This window comes from Caretta caretta, chromosome 10, assembly GCF_965140235.1.
Source record: "Caretta caretta isolate rCarCar2 chromosome 10, rCarCar1.hap1, whole genome shotgun sequence".
Lineage (NCBI taxonomy): Eukaryota > Metazoa > Chordata > Testudines > Cheloniidae > Caretta > Caretta caretta.
This window is the reverse complement of record NC_134215.1, coordinates 81808530-81830400: the sequence shown is the minus strand read 5'-3', so window position 1 is coordinate 81830400 and position 21871 is coordinate 81808530. Positions and strand designations below refer to the sequence as shown.

General features: G+C 45.2%; 1 protein-coding gene across 7 annotated transcripts in view; it reads right to left on the bottom strand.

Annotated features, from left to right (window-relative positions):
* The window catches only part of LOC125643350 (uncharacterized), an 81444-nt gene extending 60193 nt beyond the window's left edge, over positions 1-21251 (bottom strand). For 5 of the 7 annotated variants that reach the window (XR_012670321.1, XR_012670325.1, XR_012670322.1 and 2 more), the window contains exons 1-2: positions 8233-9055; positions 2389-2497 (exon numbers count right to left, since the gene is read on the bottom strand). The gene's annotated coding sequence lies outside the window, so the exon portion shown is untranslated. Of the gene's footprint in view, positions 1-2388; positions 2498-8232; positions 9056-17390 lie in introns of those variants that run through there. The other 2 variants (XR_012670326.1, XR_012670327.1) reach the window with 2 other exon arrangements.
* Positions 21252-21871: the final 620 nt, after the last annotated feature.

Sequence of the window (21871 nt, the reverse complement as noted above, 5' to 3'; positions counted from 1 at the left end):
GTCCGAAGGGAAGGACTTGATATTGGTCATGGTCCTGACCTACCACAAAGTGTAAGAGCATATTGATATGAAAGTATGCCTCTCGAAGGTTGAGGGACACTAAGCAGCTCCCCAAATCCAAGAGTGGAATGATAGCTCTAAGTGTCACCATCTTGAATCTCTGTATCTTGACAAAGGTTTAAGTGGTTCTGGTCTTTATCATGTGGGGATACCTTTCAATGCTGTTGCCTACTATGTACATTCATGGTATCCATGACCAAGGAATTAGGGGCAGGACAAAAAACTAAAACTTCCAAACCCCTAGTAGGACATAATATATTTTATCTGCTCTTTTAGCTGTCAGGAGTGGGGAGCAGTAGCAGAACTCTGCCAGATCATTTTGGCAGGTTCTAAGAGCACCTCATTTATAAGCAAGATCACCCATGCTGACGATGGTGTAAGTACAGTGTCAGACAATTTATGCTGGTCTCCTGAACTACTTCTAATGGAATCTTGAGAGCATCTGCCACTCTTTTCATCACCTCCTGAAATGGCTTGAAGTTGTTCATATGAGTTGGTGGGGGCATGACAGCCTCATCTGGGGAAGATGAGGGGACAACTCCACAGACTAATATAGCCTCATCAGCTCTCCTTTCTTGTTTTTCAAATGTCCCCTCCTGTAGAGAGGAATGATACGGTGGGACAGAGAGAACTGGAGTGGGCTGTCTGGTACAGTCCACATGAGTAGCCGATACCCTAAAAAACTCATCGGCAGGCAGCTGAGTATGCCCACGAGGGAGGACTGTAGAGGAATGGGGGAGACAGCCAGTACTAGTCACGCCAGGGAGGATGATTGCCAGGTAGTGGTAGTAAAACTCTGGAAGTGTCCTTTGATGTTCCAGGTACTTCATAATCAAAAGGTCGGTTTTCAGTCAGCATAGCCCTGTGCTGAGTTTAGAGGGAGTCTGAAGAACTTTCTTCTTTGTGTTCCAACAGAGCACCCAAAGGAGGAGTATCTGGCTGTATGTCTGACCAAATCACTTCTGAGGCAGGCAATAACTCAGGTTTTGGTACTAGGAGTCCTGAACTCAGCAAAGACGACTCAGGTTCATTGGAGACAAATAGGTCCTGTGGGAATGTGCACAGGCATTTGACGAATCATAGACACTGAAGCCTGCGGTACCAAGGGATGATCTGCCTCTTGCCGTACTGATGGTCTCAGTACTGAAGAGGCAGCAGCAGATGAGGGTGGTACCAAGTGTTTCAGAAGTACCTCATTCAGGATTCAATGGTACCAAGGGCTTCAGCACTGTGTGATTTTGATGAAGGCTTTCACTTGGAGAAAACCTCAATACCAAGGCTCTGCAGAAACCTTTAAGGGGCATGGGGTCTCCAGTACAGCAGGCCTCTTAAGAATATGGTGTCTCTGACAAGATCAGCATGAGACTTTCCTCATTTCACTTGAAAGTCTGTCTCTCAAAGACCTAGAAGGCAAATGAGCTGCAGACACTGATAGAGTGATATGGTCATTCAGAGGCTGATGTCCCAGGTGGGTCTCTGGGCCTGGATCTGAAGCTGGACAAAGTGAGCACTCCATCACAAAAACCTGAAGTTTTATCTCCCTGTACCTTCTGGAGTGACTCTTGAAGCTTGCACAGGTCTTGCACTTCAAATGGATGTGCATATCCCCGAGGCAGTGGATACAATGCTAGTGGCCATCACTAACTGGAAAGGATTCCCAGCAAGTGCGGCAGTGTTTGAAGCCTGGTTACTTAGAGATGCCCAAAGGAAAAGCAGGCTTCTCTAGAGACAGCTCCTCTGTATGGAGGTGAGGGTGCATGAGAGGCATAGCCTTAGCCAAAAGGAGATAGATCCTCAAAAACTAAAGTAAAACACTTACTACACAAACTATAAAAGATAAAAGTAAAATAAATTTAAAATTAAGTACTGAAGACTAGCTAAGATGAATAGCTATGCAGGCAAGCACTACAAAATGCTCTGTCTCAGGGAGAGGTGGTTGAGAAGGAATTTAGGGCAGTCCATCTGTCACAGCCTTATATATCCATCACAGCCTTATATATCCTCTGTATGGAACATCAAGAAGGCTAGGGCATATGCCCAGACCAAATGAGCACTCCTGCTGAAATATCTCTGATTGAAGGTACATGAGGTGCATGCACACCTCAAGTGGAGAGTCCCTAGGGACACTGCTTGAGGAAGAAAGTTATGGTCTTGATGCAGAAACTACCAGAGAGGTTGCATGGCTTGGGTTGCGCAGATCAGACTGGAAGATTGCAGTAGTCCCTAATAATCTATTACTATTAAGTTTTTCTCATCTAATCTTACCAATAAAAAAGGAATTACATAAATATTTTAACCTTACGACATATATAAATCTGAGACACGCACAAGGTGGGCGAGGTAATATTTTTTGAGTAACTTCTGTTGCTGGCAGGGACAAGCTTCCAAGCTTCACAGAGCTCTTCCTCAAGTCTGGAGAAGGTAACCTCAGTGTCAGCTAAATACAAAGTGGGACAGATTGTTAAGCAGGGGTTGACACATGGTATACCACTTAAAATGAAATGGGCACTTAATACTTTTGCAGTAGGACAAAGGAAGGTTAGTAGACAGCAGAGTGTGTTATAAATTGTAATGAAAAGTGGTGTCTCTAAGTCCATGATTTTTAGTGTCCAGCAGAGTTATGAATTTAAGTTCCCAGCTCGCCTTTTGAAGCTGTTGTGTAGGCTTCAGGACAGGGACTGAGAAGTCAGATATGGAGTTAGTTTTGTGAAAAGTGTTCATCCATGGGGGAACAGGGTGTTTTAATATTTAATCATTTTTCTATATGAGTTCATTCAAGGGCACAGTTTTTGTTGGGGGCACTTGATGCACTGGCTGAGGTATACCACATGTTGTCATAGGAATGTGTAAGACCCATGGATCTTTGAAAAAGATATGTTTGGGGGAGTATTAATCATCACAGCAGTGGAAATAGGTCTGCAGATTCGATATCTGTTGTTCTGGCAGGGTCTGGTGCTGCTCTGAATTTAAATATAGCAGTTAAACTACTTCCTACCATTTCACCATTGCGATCTTTAATGTTTTATACAAAAACAGGTGGATCCTGGGGAGTGACAACTTAATAAGAGAGGGACTACCGGTAGAGCAATGGTATGAATAATCAGAGGCTAGCTACAAAAATATATGCTTTATGTGGTAAAAGCTAGGACTCTTGCTATTGGCTAACCAAGAAGCTATTTAATTATTTGTTAATCTTAGTACGGAAATGTGTTTATAGTCATTACATGAATTATCCGTGATCACTGCTACAGAAAAAACACTCATCTGTGATCACTTCAGAACAAAGTCGCCTGGATATTTGCCATCTGATAGTTAAGATGGGCTTGACTGCCAAAGGGACTTCAAAGTATAAACCTAATGAATACTCTTAGAATTTTGCACACAAAAAAAGCACACTATATCTTACAGATTTTACTTAGCAGATGCAACACATACTAGAATGTATTTAGAATAATCAGCTTCTGCAGGAAAGACTGCCATATATTTAAATATATAAAAATGAAACCTCAGGCTTAGCTTAAAAACTGATACACAGGTTATGAGGATTTATAAGATATTAGTCAATTGCTTTGGCAGATTGGAAAAAAATGGGTGGTATTAATTGATTCTTTCCCTTGTTGTCCTGAAGTTATATATTTCCTGAGCACCCATTCATGTTTGATATTGTACAAATGAAAAGACAAGGTCCAGTGTATGCTAAAACCACTTAGTCTCTTGCCACAGAAATCAATTCACTCACGCCATGTACCGTGGCCAAAAGTAGCATAAGTTGTGCACTAGACAAGTAATGAGAGCAGTATGAAATTCTGAGAAGTTAGTACGTAAAATTACACTATAGTTTTATGCCTTCTACATACTGTGTGTCCAGACCAGCATGAATGAGAAATAGTTAACAGAAAAGAGGGCTTTTCTCTTGGCCAGAGGCCGAGATACTATTATGTAAGGCATGCCAAACAGCATTCAAACACTGGAGTCAAGGTATATTCCTTACTTCTGGTTTGACATGGTATAAAGAAAGCACTCACACTCCACAGAGCCCAGCACAGTGCTCATGTTAACACACACAGCTGAACATTCATTAGGTGGAGGCATAGGTACCCAAACACCATCATCATACATTGCACTTATAAACGCATGCTCACAAGTGTTACCAGATTTGCCCATTACTTTGGGGTACACTCATTTATTATGACAGGTTTCAGAGTAACAGCCGTGTTAGTCTGTATTCGCAAAAAGAAAAGGAGTACTTGTGGCACCTTAGAGACTAACCAATTTATTTGAGCATGAGCTTTCGTGAGCTACAGCTCACTTCATCGGATGCATACCGTGGAAACTGCAGCAGACTTTATATACACACAGAGACCATGAAACAATACCTCCTCACACCCCACTGTCCTGCTGGTAATAGCTTATCTAAAGTGATCATCAGGTTGGGCCATTTCCAGCACAAATCCAGGTTTTCTCCCCCTCCACCCCCCCCCACAAATTCACTCTCCTGCTGGTGATAGCCCATCCAAAGTGACAACTCTTTACACAATGTGCATGATAATCAAGTTGGGCTATTTCCTGCACAAATCCAGGTTCTCTCACATCCCCCTCACCCCCATACACACACAGACTCACTCTCCTGCTGGTAATAGCTCATCCAAACTGACCACTCTCCAAGCTTAAATCCAAGTTAAACCAGAACATCGGGGGGGGGGGGGGGGGGGGAAGGAAAAAACAAGAGGAAATAGGCTACCTTGCATAATGACTTAGCCACTCCCAGTCTCTATTTAAGCCTAAATTAATAGTATCCAATTTGCAAATGAATTCCAATTCAGCAGTTTCTCGCTGGAGTCTGGATTTGAAGTTTTTTTGTTTTAAGATAGCGACCTTCATGTCTGTGATTGCGTGACCAGAGAGATTGAAGTGTTCTCCGACTGGCTTATGAATGTTATAATTCTTGACATCTGATTGGTGTCCATTTATTCTTTTACGTAGAGACTGTCCAGTTTGACCAATGTACATGGCAGAGGGGCATTGCTGGCACATGATGGCATATATCACATTGGTGGATGTGCAGGTGAACGAGCCTCTGATAGTGTGGCTGATGTTATTAGGCCCTGTGATGGTGTCCCCTGAATAGATATGTGGGCACAATTGGCAACGGGCTTTGTTGCAAGGATAAGTTCCTGGGTTAGTGGTTCTGTTGTGTGGTATGTGGTTGTTGGTGAGTATTTGCTTCAGGTTGCGGGGCTGTCTGTAGGCAAGGACTGGCCTGTCTCCCAAGATTTGAGAGAGTGTTGGGTCATCCTTTAGGATAGGTTGTAGATCCTTAATAATGCGTTGGAGGGGTTTTAGTTGGGGGCTGAAGGTGACGGCTAGTGGCGTTCTGTTATTTTCTTTGTTAGGCCTGTCCTGTAGTAGGTAACTTCTGGGAACTCTTCTGGCTCTATCAATCTGTTTCTTTACTTCTGCAGGTGGGTATTGTAGTTGTAAGAAAGCTTGACAGAGATCTTGTAGGTGTTTGTCTCTGTCTGAGGGGTTGGAGCAAATGCGATTGTATCGCAGAGCTTGGCTGTAGACGATGGATCGTGTGGTGTGGTCAGGGTGAAAGCTGGAGGCATGCAGGTAGGAATAGCGGTCAGTAGGTTTCCGGTATAGGGTGGTGTTTATGTGACCATTGTTTATTAGCACTGTAGTGTCCAGGAAGTGGATCTCTTGTGTGGACTGGACCAGGCTGAGGTTGGTGGTGGGATGGAAATTGTTGAAATCATGGTGGAATTCTTCAAGGGCTTCTTTTCCATGGGTCCAGATGATGAAGATGTCATCAATATAGCGCAAGTAGAGTAGGGGCTTTAGTGGACGAGAGCTGAGGAAGCGTTGTTCTAAATCAGCCATAAAAATGTTGGCATACTGTGGGGCCATGCGGGTACCCATAGCAGTGCCGCTGATCTGAAGGTATACATTGTCCCCAAATGTGAAATAGTTATGGGTAAGGACAAAGTCACAAAGTTCAGCCACCAGGTTAGCCGTGACATTATCGGGGATAGTGTTCTTGACGGCTTGTAGTCCATCTTTGTGTGGAATGTTGGTATAGAGGGCTTCTACATCCATAGTGGCCAGGATGGTGTTATCAGGAAGATCACCGATGGATTGAAGTTTCCTCAGGAAGTCAGTGGTGTCTCGAAGGTAGCTGGGAGTGCTGGTAGCATAGGGCCTGAGGAGGGAGTCTACATAGCCAGACAATCCTGCTGTCAGGGTGCCAATGCCTGAGATGACAGGGCGCCCAGGATTTCCAGGTTTATGGATCTTGGGTAGTAGATAGAATATCCCAGATCGGGTTCCAGGGGTGTGTCTGTGCGGATTTGATCTTGTGCTTTTTCAGGAAGTTTCTTGAGCAAATGCTGTAGTTGCTTTTGGTAACTCTCAGTGGGATCATAGGGTAATGGCTTGTAGAAACTCGTGTTGGAGAGCTGCCGAGCAGCCTCTTGTTCATATTCCAACCTATTCATGATGACAACAGCACCTCCTTTGTCAGCCTTTTTGATTATGATGTCAGAGTTGTTTCTGAGGCTGTGGGTGGCATTGCGTTCCGCATGGCTGAGGTTATGGGGCAAGTGATGCTGCTTTTCCACAATTTCAGCCCGTGCACGTCAGCGGAAGCACTCTATGTAGAAGCAGACTGGACTTACCACATACCATATACCACACAACAGAACCACTAACCCAGGAACTTATCCTTGCAACAAAGCCCGTTGCCAATTGTGCCCACATATCTATTCAGGGGACACCATCACAGGGCCTAATAACATCAGCCACACTATCAGAGGCTCGTTCACCTGCACATCCACCAATGTGATATATGCCATCATGTGCCAGCAATGCCCCTCTGCCATGTACATTGGTCAAACTGGACAGTCTCTACGTAAAAGAATAAATGGACACAAATCAGATGTCAAGAATTATAACATTCATAAACCAGTCGGAGAACACTTCAATCTCTCTGGTCACGCAATCACAGACATGAAGGTCGCTATCTTAAAACAAAAAAACTTCAAATCCAGACTCCAGCGAGAAACTGCTGAATTGGAATTCATTTGCAAATTGGATACTATTAATTTAGGCTTAAATAGAGACTGGGAGTGGCTAAGTCATTATGCAAGGTAGCCTATTTCCTCTTGTTTTTTCCTCAACCCCCCCCCCCGATGTTCTGGTTTAACTTGGATTTAAGCTTGGAGAGTGGTCAGTTTGGATGAGCTATTACCAGCAGGAGAGTGAGTCTGTGTGTGTATGGGGGTGAGGGGGATGTGAGAAAACCTGGATTTGTGCAGGAAATGGCCCAACCTGATGATCACTTTAGATAAGCTATTACCAGCAGGACAGTGGGGTGGGAGGAGGTATTGTTTCATATTCTCTGTGTATATATAAAGTCTGCTGCAGTTTCCACGGTATGCATCCGATGAAGTGAGCTGTAGCTCACGAAAGCTCATGCTCAAATAAATTGGTTAGTCTCTAAGGTGCCACAAGTACTCCTTTTCTTTTTTCATTTATTATGGTTACTCTTCTGAGGGGGGGCACTTCTGTAATTCTATCAATATACTGCTTGTCACTTGTATTCTCATATGGAGCTCTACTCCTCCCTGCTGCAAGTTCCCTCCCAATGCAGCTATCCTGCAGGACCTAGGTTCTCCAAGCTCCAGAATCAGGGAAAACACACACACATTGACAGAGAGCATCCAAGAGGACCAAGTTAATCAGCACTCCCAAGCTGACCCCTTATACGCCCCTGGACTCAGCAGGCTGGGTCAAGCAGCACTTCCAAACTGCCACCTTCATATGCCCCAGGTTCAGCATGTCCCTATCCCCACTTTCACGTTACAATTGTCCTGGTAGTAACCCACTTGATGAGCAAACCCCAGAGGATTTGTGGGAGCTGCAGGGATCTTTAGCTTAGGTATGAGGAGCATTGCTGCAGAGAGAGAGAGAGATAGAGAGGGGGCAACCAGCTTAACCATGAAAGTTATTTATTGCTAGGTAATAACTATACATGAGGAGCCAAACAAACAAAACAGTTATAATATTAAATCTAACTTAAATCTGATTATAAAAGTCAGGTTTAGAAAACTAAAACTGATCACACAAGTCAGGGTCAGAAGGCTATACCGAGAGAGAGAGCTGGGTTCTCACCACTCCGTGAAGCTTGAATCCACTGGGGGTCCCAGGAGGTGGTGGTGGTGGTAGCTGAGTGTCCCAAGTGCTGGAGACTGGCAGAGCCCCCAGCACGATCAGTCAGGAGAAGATAAGTCCCAGTGGAACGGATGCAGATTTTGGATCCAGGCATCAGAGAACTTACTTGAGAATGGGTAGAAATTTTTGTAGGGAAAGAACAATGGTTCAAGGGAGAACACTAGATTTGTTTATGGGTAAACTTTTGGCTCAAGGGAATATACCAAAGTTGTTTTGTTCAGGCTAGACAATAGGAACTGATCATTCCTGGCTATGGGCAGTGTTCCTACAAGGGAGCTCACAATGCAATTAAGCAGCTTCACTATTTTGGATACCAATAAAGGATATATTACTAGAATTGGTCTGAGAACTGATCTGGGGGTGTGCAGGCATGGGTTCTTTACCATCTGGAGCAGAGATTCCCTATCATGCAGTGCTTTCCTGGTCCCAGAGTTCAGTGTGGGTCTTGCCTTGGAATCTCTGTTCTCCATTCTGTATGCTAATGGGGATGCCTCCCTGTTCCATCTTTGATGCAAATGAGGCTAAGAACATAAGAATGGCCATACTGGGTCAGACCAAAGGTCCATCCAACCCAGTATCCTGTCTACCAACAGTGGCCAATGCCAGGTGCCCCAGAGGGAGTGAACCTAGCAGGTAATCTCTCTCCTGCCATCCATCTCCATCCTGTGACAAACAGAGGCTAGGGACACCATTCCTTACCCCATCCTGGCTAATAGCCATTAATGGACTTAACCTCCATAAATGTATCCAGTTCTCTTTTAAACCCTGTGTCATAAATATAAAGGGAAGGGTAAACCCCTTTGAAATCCCTCCTGGCCAGGGGAAAGCTCCTCTCACCTGTAAAGGGTTAAGAAGCTAAAGGTAACCTCGCTGGCACCTGACCAAAATGACCAATGAGGAGACAAGATACTTTCAAAAGCTGGGACGAGGGAGAGGAACAAAGGGTCTGGGTCTGTCTGTGTGCTGCTCTTGCCAGAGACAGAACAGGAATGGAGTCTTAGAACTTTTAGTAAGTAATCTAGCTAGGTATGTGTTAGATTATGATTTCTTTAAATGGCTGAGAAAAGAATTGTGCTGAATAGAATAACTATTTCTGTCTGTGTATCTTTTTTGTAACTTAAGGTTTTGCCTAGAGGGGTTCTCTATGTTTTTGAATCTAATTACCCTGTAAGATATCTACCATCCTGATTTTACAGGGGGGATTCCTTTATTTCTATTTACTTCTATTTTTTATTAAAAGTCTTCTTGTAAAAACTGAATGCTTTTTCATTGTTCTCAGATCCAAGGGTTTGGGTCTGTGGTCACCTATGCAAACTGGTGAGGCTTTTTATCCAACAATTCCCAGGAGAGGGGGGGGTGCAAGTGTTGGGAGGATTGTTCATTGTTCTTATGATCCAAGGGTCTGGGTCTGTAGTCACCTAGGCAAATTGGTGAGGCTTTTTACCAAACCTTGTCCAGGAAGTGGGGTGCAAGGTTTTGGGAAGTATTTTGGGGGGACAGACGCGTCCAAACAGCTCTTCCCCAGTAACCAGTAATTGTTTGGTGGTGGTAGCGGCCATTCCAAGGATAACGGGTGTAATATTTTGTACCTTGGGGAAGTTTTGACCTAAGCTGGTAAAGATAAGCTTAGGAGGTTTTTCATGCAGGTCCCCACATCTGTACCCTAGAGTTCAGAGTGGGGGAGGAACCTTGACATGGTGGCACAGTGGTGGGATTAACCTGAAATCATCTGAGATCCAGTTGAGATTTTTTGAACTAGAAATACAGATTTTAAAAAGGAAATTTTTTTTTCTTTGGAAAGAAAGTCCAGAAAGCAGCTTTGAAACTTTGGCCAAGCAGAGACAAAAGGGGATTATCTTGTGAATTGCAGGTTTTTTTGCCTGGAGGCAGGGTACTTAACTCCTGCAGGGAAATTCACAGTCTTCCAACCCATTGTTTTTTTTTTTTTTTCTTTTCTTCCTAAAAGTAAATAGGGGGTGTGTGTTCTACCCATTTGCTTTTTCTTTGGGCTGGGTAAGCAGGTTTCCAAGCAGTTGGAGGTTTTTTGCTTTAAATTGGGCCCAGAGCAGAGACAAGGGAATTGTCTTTTTCTGTAGGCTGACAATCACTATCAGAGAATAGGTATTCTATTGCAGCACAGCAAAATTTTACAGCCAAGTTTTGTTTGTTTATTTCTAAACCTCGGGGGTAAAGTTAGTTAAAAACAGAGAGGTTAGAATGACCAAATCCTCAGCTCGACTACAGCTGGAATTAGCCAAATTTCAGGCTGAGGAAAAACAAAGGGAACATGAAAGACAGATAGAACTCATGCGGCTGAAGAAGGAACAAGAAAGGGAGACAGCGAGAGAAGCAGAACAACACCAAGCGGCTGCTCACAGGAGAGCTATGGAAGCAAGGGACAAAGAACTGGAGGAGAAGGAAAAAGAGAGGAAGTATGTGGAGGAGATGGAGAAGATAAAGGCTCAGCAGAATATCCCAACAAACCCTAGTAATCCTTCTCCAAGTACCACTTCCCATCCCAGAAAGTTCCCCACCTACAAGGCAGGCGATGATACTGAGGCCTTCCTAGAAAACTTCGAAAGGGCCTGCCTTGGGTACAACATCTCTGCTGACCAATACATGGTAGAGCTGAGGCCGCAGCTCAGTGGACCCTTAGCTGAGGTGGCAGCTGAAATGCCTAAAGAACACATGAACAAGTATGAACTGTTTAAATCCAAGGCGAGAGTCAGAATGGGGATAACACCCGAGCAGTCTCGTCGGAGGTTCAGAGCCCTAAGGTGGAAACCAGACATGTCATTTACCCGACATGCCTACCACATTGTGAAACATTGGGATGCCTGGATATCAGGAGCAAGTGTTGAATCTCCAGTAAATTTGCCCTTCCTAATGCAAATGGAACAATTCTTAGAGGGTGTTCCTGAGGAAATAGAAAGATACATCCTAGATGGGAAACCCAAAACTGTAATTGAGGCAGGAGAGATTGGAGCCAGATGGGTGGAGGTGGCAGAGAAGAAGAAAACTGGTCGCAGTTGGAGCGGAGATCAGAAGGGACCACCCCAGACCACACCCTATTACCGGGGGCCGCCCAAAGCCCCACCTACCTCCCAAAGAGCCCTCCAGACCCCTTATCGTCCCACCACCCCATTCTCCAGCAACCCTCCTCGCCCCAGTGACCCGTCAGCTGGACGATGTTTTAAGTGTAACGAGCTGGGGCATGTAAAGGCCAACTGCCCCAAGAACCCCAACAGATTACAGTTCATTGCACCGGAATCACACCAGAGGTCCACAGGCCCAGATACCTCCCAGATACCCTTGGAGCGGAGGGAAACTGTGAGTGTGGGTGGGAAGAAGGTCACCGCGTGGAGGGACACCGGAGCACAAGTGTCAGCTATCCATGCTTCCTTAGTGGACCCCAATTTAATCAACCCAGAGATCCAAGTGACGATTCAACCCTTCAAGTCCAACTCTTTCAATTTGCCTACAGCCAAGTTACCTGCCCAGTACAAGGGCTGGTCAGGAATGTGGACTTTTGCAGTCTATGATGATTATCCCATCCCCATGCTGTTGGGGGAGGACTTGGCCAATCATGTGAAGCAGGCCAAGAGGGTGGGAATGGTCACCCGCAGCCAGGCTAACCAAGCCGTGAGGCCTAGCTCTGTTCCGGAAACTTCTATCAGGACCCAGTCAGAGGTGATGGACCCGGACCCCAGGCCAATGTCTGCAACAGCAGTAGTGGATCCAGTCCCAGAGACCCAGACGGAACCAGTCCCAGAACCGGAACCAGCCGAACAACCAACACCAGACCCCGTGTCAGCACTGAATCCAGTACTTGCAACCTCAACAACAGAGGGCCCTACCGAACCTGAACTGGCAGCAGCCGATAACCCGACCCAAGAGGCTCAGCCGGAGCCTGAATCCCAACATAGTGCACCAGCGGAGAGCGGTTCACAGTCAACAGAAACAGCTCCATCCCCTATATCGCTTCCAGAGGGACCAAGCCTAGGTCCACAATCCCATGAGGAACTGATGTCCCCAGCATCAAGGGAACAGTTCCAGACCGAACAGGAAGCAGATGAAAGCCTCCAGAGAGCTTGGACGGCGGCACGGAGCAACCCACCGCCTCTCAGCTCTTCTAATCGATCCAGGTTTGTTGTAGAAAGAGGACTTTTATACAAGGAAACTCTTTCTGGTGGACACCAGGAAGACTGGCATCCTCAGAGACAGTTGGTAGTTCCAACTAAATACCGGGCCAAGCTCTTGAGCTTAGCCCATGATCACCCTAGTGGCCATGCTGGGGTGAACAGGACCAAAGACCGTTTGGGGGGGTCATTCCACTGGGAGGGAATGGGCAAGGATGTTTCTACCTATGTCCAGTCTTGTGAGGTGTGCCAAAGAGTGGGAAAACCCCAAGACCAGGTCAAAGCCCCTCTACAACCCCTCCCCATCATTGAAGTTCCATTTCAGCGAGTAGCTGTGGATATTCTGGGTCCTTTTCCGAAAAAGACACCCAGAGGAAAGCAGTACATACTGACTTTCATGGATTTTGCCACCCAATGGCCGGAAGCAGTAGCTCTGAGCAACACCAGGGCTATAAGTGTGTGCCAGGCACTAGCAGACATTTTTGCCAGGGTAGGTTGGCCCTCCGACATCCTCACAGATGCAGGGACTAATTTCCTGGCAGGAACTATGAAAAACCTTTGGGAAGCTCATGGGGTAAATCACTTGGTTGCCACTCCTTACCACCATCAAACAAATGGCATGGTGGAGAAGTTTAATGGAACTTTGGGGGCCATGATACGTAAATTTGTAAATGAGCACTCCAATGATTGGGACCTAGTGTTGCAGCAGTTGCTCTTTGCCTACAGAGCTGTACCACATCCCAGTTTAGGGTTTTCCCCATTTGAACTTGTATATGGCCGTGAGGTTAAGGGGCCATTGCAGTTGGTGAAGCAGCAATGGGAGGGATTTACACCTTCTCCAGGAACTAACATTCTGGACTTTGTAACCAACCTACAAAACACCCTCCGAACCTCTTTAGCCCTTGCTAGAGAAAACTTACAGGATGCTCAAAAAGAGCAAAAAGCCTGGTATGATAAACATGCCAGAGAGCGTTCCTTCAAAGTAGGAGACCAGGTCATGGTCTTAAGGGCGCTCCAGGCCCATAAAATGGAAGCATCGTGGGAAGGGCCATTCACGGTCCAGGAGCGCCTGGGAGCTGTTAATTATCTCATAGCATTCCCCACCTCCAACCGAAAGCCTAAGGTGTACCATATTAATTCTCTAAAGCCCTTTTATTCCAGAGAATTAAAGGTTTGTCAGTTTACAGCCCAGGGAGGAGACGACGCTGAGTGGCCTGAAGGTGTTTACTACGAAGGGAAATGTGCTGGTGGTGTGGAAGAGGTGAACCTCTCCATGACCCTTGGGCGTATGCAGCGACAGCAGATCCAGGAGCTGTGCACTAGCTACGCGCCAACGTTCTCAGCCACCCCAGGACTGACTGAACGGGCATACCACTCCATTGACACAGGTAATGCTCACCCAATTAGGGTCCAACCTTACCGGGTGTCTCCTCAAGCTAAAACTGCTATAGAACGGGAGATCCAGGATATGTTACAGATGGGGGTAATCCGCCCCTCTGAAAGTGCATGGGCATCTCCAGTGGTTCTAGTTCCCAAACCAGATGGGGAAATACGTTTTTCCGTGGACTACCGTAAGCTAAATGCTGTAACTCGCCCAGACAACTATCCAATGCCACGCACAGATGAACTATTAGAGAAACTGGGACGGGCCCAGTTCATCTCTACCTTGGACTTAACCAAGGGGTACTGGCAGGTACCGCTAGATGAATCTGCCAAGGAAAGGTCAGCCTTCATCACACATCTCGGGCTGTATGAATTTAATGTACTCCCTTTCGGGCTGCGAAATGCACCCGCCACTTTCCAAAGACTTGTAGATGGTCTCCTAGCGGGATTAGGAGAATATGCAGTCGCCTACCTTGACGACGTGGCCATATTTTCGGATTCCTGGGCAGACCACCTGGAACATCTACAAAAAGTCCTTGAGCGCATAAGGGAGGCAGGACTAACTGTTAAGGCTAAGAAGTGTCAAATAGGCCTAAACAGAGTGACTTACCTTGGACACCAGGTGGGTCAAGGAACTATCAGCCCCCTACAGGCCAAAGTGGATGCTATCCAAAAGTGGCCTGTCCCAAAGTCAAAGAAACAGGTTCAATCCTTCTTAGGCTTGGCCGGTTATTACAGACGCTTTGTACCGCACTACAGCCAAATCGCTGCCCCACTGACAGACCTAACCAAAAAGAAACAGCCAAATGCTGTTCAGTGGACCGGAAAGTGTCAGAAGGCCTTTAACAAGCTTAAAGCGACACTCATGTCTGACCCTGTACTAAGGGCCCCAGACTTTGACAAACCGTTCCTAGTAACCACAGATGCATCCGAGCGTGGTGTGGGAGCAGTTTTAATGCAGAAAGGACCTGATCAAGAATTCCACCCTGTAGTGTTTCTCAGCAAAAAACTGTCTGAGAGGGAAAGCAACTGGTCAGTCACTGAAAAAGAATGTTATGCCATTGTCTACGCTCTGGAAAAGCTACGCCCATATGTTTGGGGACGGCGTTTCCACCTGCAAACTGACCATGCTGCACTAAAGTGGCTTCACACCGTCAAAGAAACTAACAAAAAACTTCTTCGGTGGAGTTTAGCTCTCCAAGATTTTGATTTCGACATCCAACACATCTCAGGAGCTTCTAACAAAGTGGCTGATGCACTCTCCCGTGAAAGTTTCCCAGAATCAACTGGTTAAAATCGTCCTTGAGATGTGGAAAATATTGTTAGTCTTTATGTACTTGGTAGTATATTTAGAGATGCATGTGTCTCATTAACTCTGTTGTTCCTAGAGCTCCAGGAAGAAATCCCAGCCAGTGTTTCACCCTAGCTGAGATTTGGGGGGCGTGTCATAAATATAAAGGGAAGGGTAAACCCCTTTGAAATCCCTCCTGGCCAGGGGAAAGCTCCTCTCACCTGTAAAGGGTTAAGAAGCTAAAGGTAACCTCGCTGGCACCTGACCAAAATGACCAATGAGGAGACAAGATACTTTCAAAAGCTGGGACGAGGGAGAGGAACAAAGGGTCTGGGTCTGTCTGTGTGCTGCTCTTGCCAGAGACAGAACAGGAATGGAGTCTTAGAACTTTTAGTAAGTAATCTAGCTAGGTATGTGTTAGATTATGATTTCTTTAAATGGCTGAGAAAAGAATTGTGCTGAATAGAATAACTATTTCTGTCTGTGTATCTTTTTTGTAACTTAAGGTTTTGCCTAGAGGGGTTCTCTATGTTTTTGAATCTAATTACCCTGTAAGATATCTACCATCCTGATTTTACAGGGGGGATTCCTTTATTTCTATTTACTTCTATTTTTTATTAAAAGTCTTCTTGTAAAAACTGAATGCTTTTTCATTGTTCTCAGATCCAAGGGTTTGGGTCTGTGGTCACCTATGCAAATTGGTGAGGCTTTTTATCCAACATTTCCCAGGAAAGGGGGGGTGCAAGTGTTGGGAGGATTGTTCATTGTTCTTATGATCCAAGGGTCTGGGTCTGTAGTCACCTAGGCAAATTGGTGAGGCTTTTTACCAAACCTTGTCCAGGAAGTGGGGTGCAAGGTTTTGGGAAGTATTTTGGGGGGACAGACGCGTCCAAACAGCTCTTCCCCAGTAACCAGTAATTGTTTGGTGGTGGTAGCGGCCATTCCAAGGATAACGGGTGTAATATTTTGTACCTTGGGGAAGTTTTGACCTAAGCTGGTAAAGATAAGCTTAGGAGGTTTTTCATGCAGGTCCCCACATCTGTACCCTAGAGTTCAGAGTGGGGGAGGAACCTTGACACCCTGTTATAGTCCTAGCCTTCACAACCTCCTCAGGCAAGGAGTTCCAAAGGTTGACTGTGCACTGTGTGAAAAACTTCCTTTTATTTTAAACCTGCTACCCATTAAGTTCATTTGGTGGCCCCTAGTTCTTATATTATGGGAACAAGTAAATAACTTTTTCCTTATTCACTTTCTCCACACCACTCATGATTTTATATACCTCTATCATATCCCCCCACCCTTAGTCTCCTCTTTTCCAAGCTGAAAAGTCCTAGCCTCTAATCTCTCCTCCTATGGGACCCGTTCCAAACCCCTAATCATTTTAGTTGCCCTTTTCTGAGCCTTTTCTAATGCCAGTATATCCTTTTTGAGATGAGGGGACCACATCTGTACGCAGTATTCAAGATATGGGCGTATCATGGATTTATATAAGGGCAATAAGATACTCTTGTCTTATTTTCTATCCCTTTTTTAATGATTCCTAACATAGTTTGCTTTTTTGACTGCCGCTGCAGACTTCGTTGTCATCTTCAGAGAACTATCCACGATGACTCCAAGATCTTTCTCCTGATTATTCGTAGCTAAATTAGCCCCCATCATATTGTATGTATACTTGGGGTTATTTTTTCCAAATGTGCATTACTTTACATTTATCCACATTAAATTTCATTTGCCATTTTGTTGCCCAATCACTTAGTTTTGTGAGATCTTTTTGAAGTTCTTCACAGTCTCCTTTGGTCTTAACGATCTTGAGCAGTTTAGGATCGTCTGCAAATTTTGCCACCTCATTGTTTATCCCTTGCTCCAGATCATTTATGAATAAGTTGAATAGGATTGGTCCTAGGACTGACCACCTTGGGGAACACAACTCTCCATTCTGATAATTTACCACTTATTCCTACCCTTTGTTCCCTCTCTTTTAACCAGTTCTCAATCCATGAAAGGCTCTTCCCTCTTATTCCATGACAACTTAATTTACATAAGAGCCTGTGGTGAGGGACCTTGTGAAAGGCTTTCTGGAAATCTAAGCACACTATGTCCACTGGATTCCCCCTTGTCCACGTTTGCTGACCTCTTCAAAGAACTAATAGATTAGTAAGACATGATTTCCCTTTACAGAAACCATGTTGACTTTTGCCCAACAACTTATGTTCTTCTATGTGTCTGACAATTTTATTCTTTACTATTGTTTCAACTAATTTGCCCGGTACTGATGGTAGACTTACCAGTCTGTAATTGCCAGGATCACCTCTATGTTTCCTTAATCCTGTCACCCTTGACCAGAGGGGTTTAGGTATGTCTTTCACTGCCTTTTCATTGCTTTTTGTCCTTCTTCTGATTGGCTTTGGTTCAAGCAGAGGCGGGGGGGAGGAGGAAGTCTTTCGTGAGTCAGACAGGCTGAATGTTGGGCCCTGGTTTCCTCAAGAACACAAAGCTGATAGGTAACACAAGGGCCAACACCATAAGGCACTACACTGCATATAGGCATGTACATATTCAAATGCACACATTTTACCAAAAACAATGCCAAAGATGAAAATGATGATCTGGTCCACATCTATGCTATGAGCTAAGACAGTGATACTCAGACCTCAGTGGTTCAGGAGCCAAATTAGCAATCAACATTACCCAAGAGCCACAATAGTGTGAATTCATTGTTTCATTTACTAATATACACACACACACAATTCTCAAAGCAAAATGATTAAGTATTATCAGCAACTACAATTAGTTAACAACATAGTAAAATCATCCTGATTGGTTAACACTTAAATCAGTGTTTTTTAATATCATGTGCTGCAAAGAGCCACAGGAGACACATTAAAGAGTCACTTGTGGCTCATGAGCCTCAGTCTGAGTATCACTGAGTTAGCACAAGCATAAATAGCATTGTAGCAATGGTAGCACAGCTTAGCCATGCCAAATACGTACCTACCTTGTAGTGCACCATTTTCGCAGGAAACACTTCTGATCACCATCAACGAGCGACACTCCAAATAGCAGTTACTGAGCTACCTCCTCTCATTAAAGAGAAATACCACTTATGATGTTACATTTAATAATAATACCTGGCATTTATAAGCAGCCTTCCATCCAAGGATCTTTCAAAGTGCCTTGTATACATTACTCTCCTCTCATGTAGATTTCCCCCATTTCACAAAGGGGGAAAACTGAGACACACAGAAGTTGACTCTCCCAAGAGCACACAGAGAGCCTGTGGCAGAATCAAGAATAGACGTGACATAGGGCCATACTTCCTGCCGTTCCTGTATATATACACTTACACTCAAACTTTAAATCAGAGATTGCTCATTTCTTGACTCTGATGGATTTGGATTTCATTTTTTCTCTTTATTGTCAGAACCTCTTTCCATGGACTGCTCTGGAAGTTGTTTCCTGACCTGATGATTTCCTGTTCAATTAGGGTTAAATTGTGCTTCAGTTGAAGTGTTTTACTATTAAAAAGTCAACACAATTGAGCCTTAACTATTTAAGTGAACTAATCAAGGCCATACTATTTTAAATGGTTTTACTTTGGTTTCTTCTTCTGTTTTAAAACTAATAAAAACCTTTCAGTGACCATACTGAGGCATGACATAAAAATTCAGCTTCTGTTTACAAAGCTAGATCTTCCACTACTGTTATATGAAATGCATTAAAAATTGTAAAAGTGTGCTTTCTTTCAGGTTTGGGCCCTTGGTCTGTGCTGGGAGAAACTGTCAAAAATTAAACTATGTGCTCTGCTTTTCAAAACGTATGAAATCCTTGTAATAAGAGGAAGGATGGAAGAAAAAAAAAAACAAAACCCTCAAGGAATTTCATTTGTTTCTCACTGAATTTGTGTGTGATCACACTTACATAGCAGTTAATTTTTTTTGTTGATTTTAAAGATATGAAACAACTTTATTCAAATGTACAGAAAGGAAGTTTGTACTTATATGATTTTATCATCTGGAACCAATAATAAATACCTACCTTATGAAGCATTTTTCATCATAGCTTTTGTCAAAGTGCTAGGTAATAGGAAAATATATTTACACTCCTTTAAAAAATATGTATATGGCACAGCTCTAATTAAGGTTGTAAAATATTTTATTTCCATGAGCAACTCTGCTTTACAAGGCTTATAACTTAGTGATCAAAATTCATTGCAGGACAAAACTTTGCGCAAAGTCCGAGACTAAGAGACAGTTTTGTTCACAAAATCTGAAGGGGATATTTGGCCACTTTTAAAATAAAATTCAATTTATGTATCCTTCTTCATCCAATAAACCTAAAATCCTTTACAAACATTAACTTCTTAAAACAATGTACATAACTTCAGTCATTACGGAAACTATGCCGTAGAAAGGTAAATAAAATGACTTTTCCAAGGTCAGATCAAGTCATAAAACACAACAAGAAAAAAAATCAGGAGTAGAGGCTCTTAGTCTTGGGATACAATCATTACATAAACTCTAGAAAGAGGGAAAAATAATTCTGACCACATCAAGACAATTAACAATGAATTTGTTTTGCTTCTTTTAAGTTTATGCTTCAAACATGTGGCCTTCCCCCAGATCTTTTTCAGGTCAATCTAGTTAAATACATATTATTCCAGAGCCTATGAAGCTCAGGAATAAAAACAACCCCCTTAGCTTTGATGAAAGACTATTCCCTTCCCAACTGGAGGAAAACTGCAACAGTTCGGAGAGCTAAGCAACTCATTTAAGAGATTATCAATGCACCTCCAAAAGTCACTATGTGGTGGTTATTCAGACCATCCTTGTCCTGGAGCCCAGCACACTTTTGCTTTGATCAACACAAAATGATCTGCAAGCTACAAAAATTGAGGCTGAAACAGCCTTCAGCCAGCCTACAGATGGCAACACCACTAGACTGCCATTTTTGTTGGTGCTGCACTTTTAAAACTTGTCCATGGGCTGTTATAACCCTCTCAATAGGGCTTCTTCCTACCTTTTTATTGGGGGGGGGGGGAAGAAGAGTGGGAGGAGTAGCTAAACAAGAGTCTGCTGATGCTTCAATTCTCAATGAATGATAAAATGTGCTTAACCAAGGGGCAAACTGTAATCCCACCAGCTGATTGAGGCATGAAGTGCCAGACTGAGTCCTGCACACTGATCCCAGTGAAAATGGCCCGTCCGTGACAAATCCATTCATACGCAGAGGCAAGAGAATGTGGGGTTTCACCATGAGCTAAATACCAGTGGAGCCAATATTTGACGCAGACAGTTAGCCTTGCCAACACATATTTGGCACCTCATTTCAGAAATCTTGCCTGGCAAAAGGTAAAGAAATACCTTATTGGTACCCTAGGACCTCCTCCACCTCTTAATCTGACAACAGAACATACTACAATCAAGAAAGCATTCTGATATAAGACTGCAAGGTCTTCCTTGTGACAATCCTTCATTTGTAAGACTAGACTACAGAAGCGTCTCCACAGTGACCCAGAGCCATGTAAAGAGAACACTGCCCCTTTTAGGATTTGTTCGATTTACAAACAATCAGTCTCTGACACTTCAGTCACGAAATGCTGCCTTCAGAACTAGCAGCTTCTGTAGCTTGCACAGACAAGAGCTCCCATCCAGGTGGGTGTATGTGGGAGCCACATCTCTTAACTATAATACCTTCATGTTTAGCAGGTACTCCCGCCTTGGCTCACTGTGTGGGGTGGCATGGAGAAAGCTGGGGCAGCAGGGATGAGAGAGAAATGAGAGGGTACAATAAGAGGCACCTTGGGCAGCATGAGGATGGGCTGGGGCAGCCTATCTAAAGCTGAGGTAACAGCTCAGCCCCAGTGTAGACACATGCACCCCCTCCGGCTAGGGGAAACACAGAAAAACGCCCTTCTATGTCTCTCATAGCACCAAGACTGTGCTCCTCTGCACAGCTCCCCACCAAGCTAGGGTGATAGAGAGCTGAGTCTGAACATGCTGGGGCTGCAGGGATACATCCAGTGAGTAGCGCCCCCTCCATGCACCATTCCCTGCAGGCCTCCATACCCAACCCCCTTCTGACAGGGCGTGGCCTGCGCCACACCCCACCCCTCTCTTTCCAGCTCTGGGCATCCTTCCACACACACCCTGAGCCCCAGCCCCCACACCCTCAGTCCCCCTCCATACAACCCAAGCCCCAGCCCCCACACCCTCAAACCACAGCCCCCCCAAACCCCTACAACCCCCATGCCCTCAGTCCCCCTCCACACCTGAGCCCCCACATCCTCAGTCCCTCCACACCCCAAGCCCCAAGCCCCACACGCCCCCGAGCCCCAGCCCCCCAAATCCCCACAGCTCCCCTCCACACGCCCCCGAGCCCCAGTCCCCCCCAAATCCCCACAGCTCCCCTCCACACGCCCCCGAGCCCCAGTCCCCCCCAAATCCCCACAGCTCCCCTCCACACGCCCCCGAGCCCCAGTCCCCCCCAAATCCCCACAGCTCCCCTCCACACGCCCCCGAGCCACAGCCCCCCCAAATCCCCACAGCTCCCCTCCACACGCCCCCGAGCCACAGCCCCCCCAAATCCCCACAGCTCCCCTCCACACGCCCCCGAGCCACAGCCCCCCCAAATCCCCACAGCTCCCCTCCACACGCCCCCGAGCCCCAGTCCCCCCAAATCCCCACAGCTCCCCCATACCCTCAGTCCCCCTCCACACACCCCTGAGCCACAGCCCCCCCAAACCCCCTGACCTCGCCCACCCCCTCTA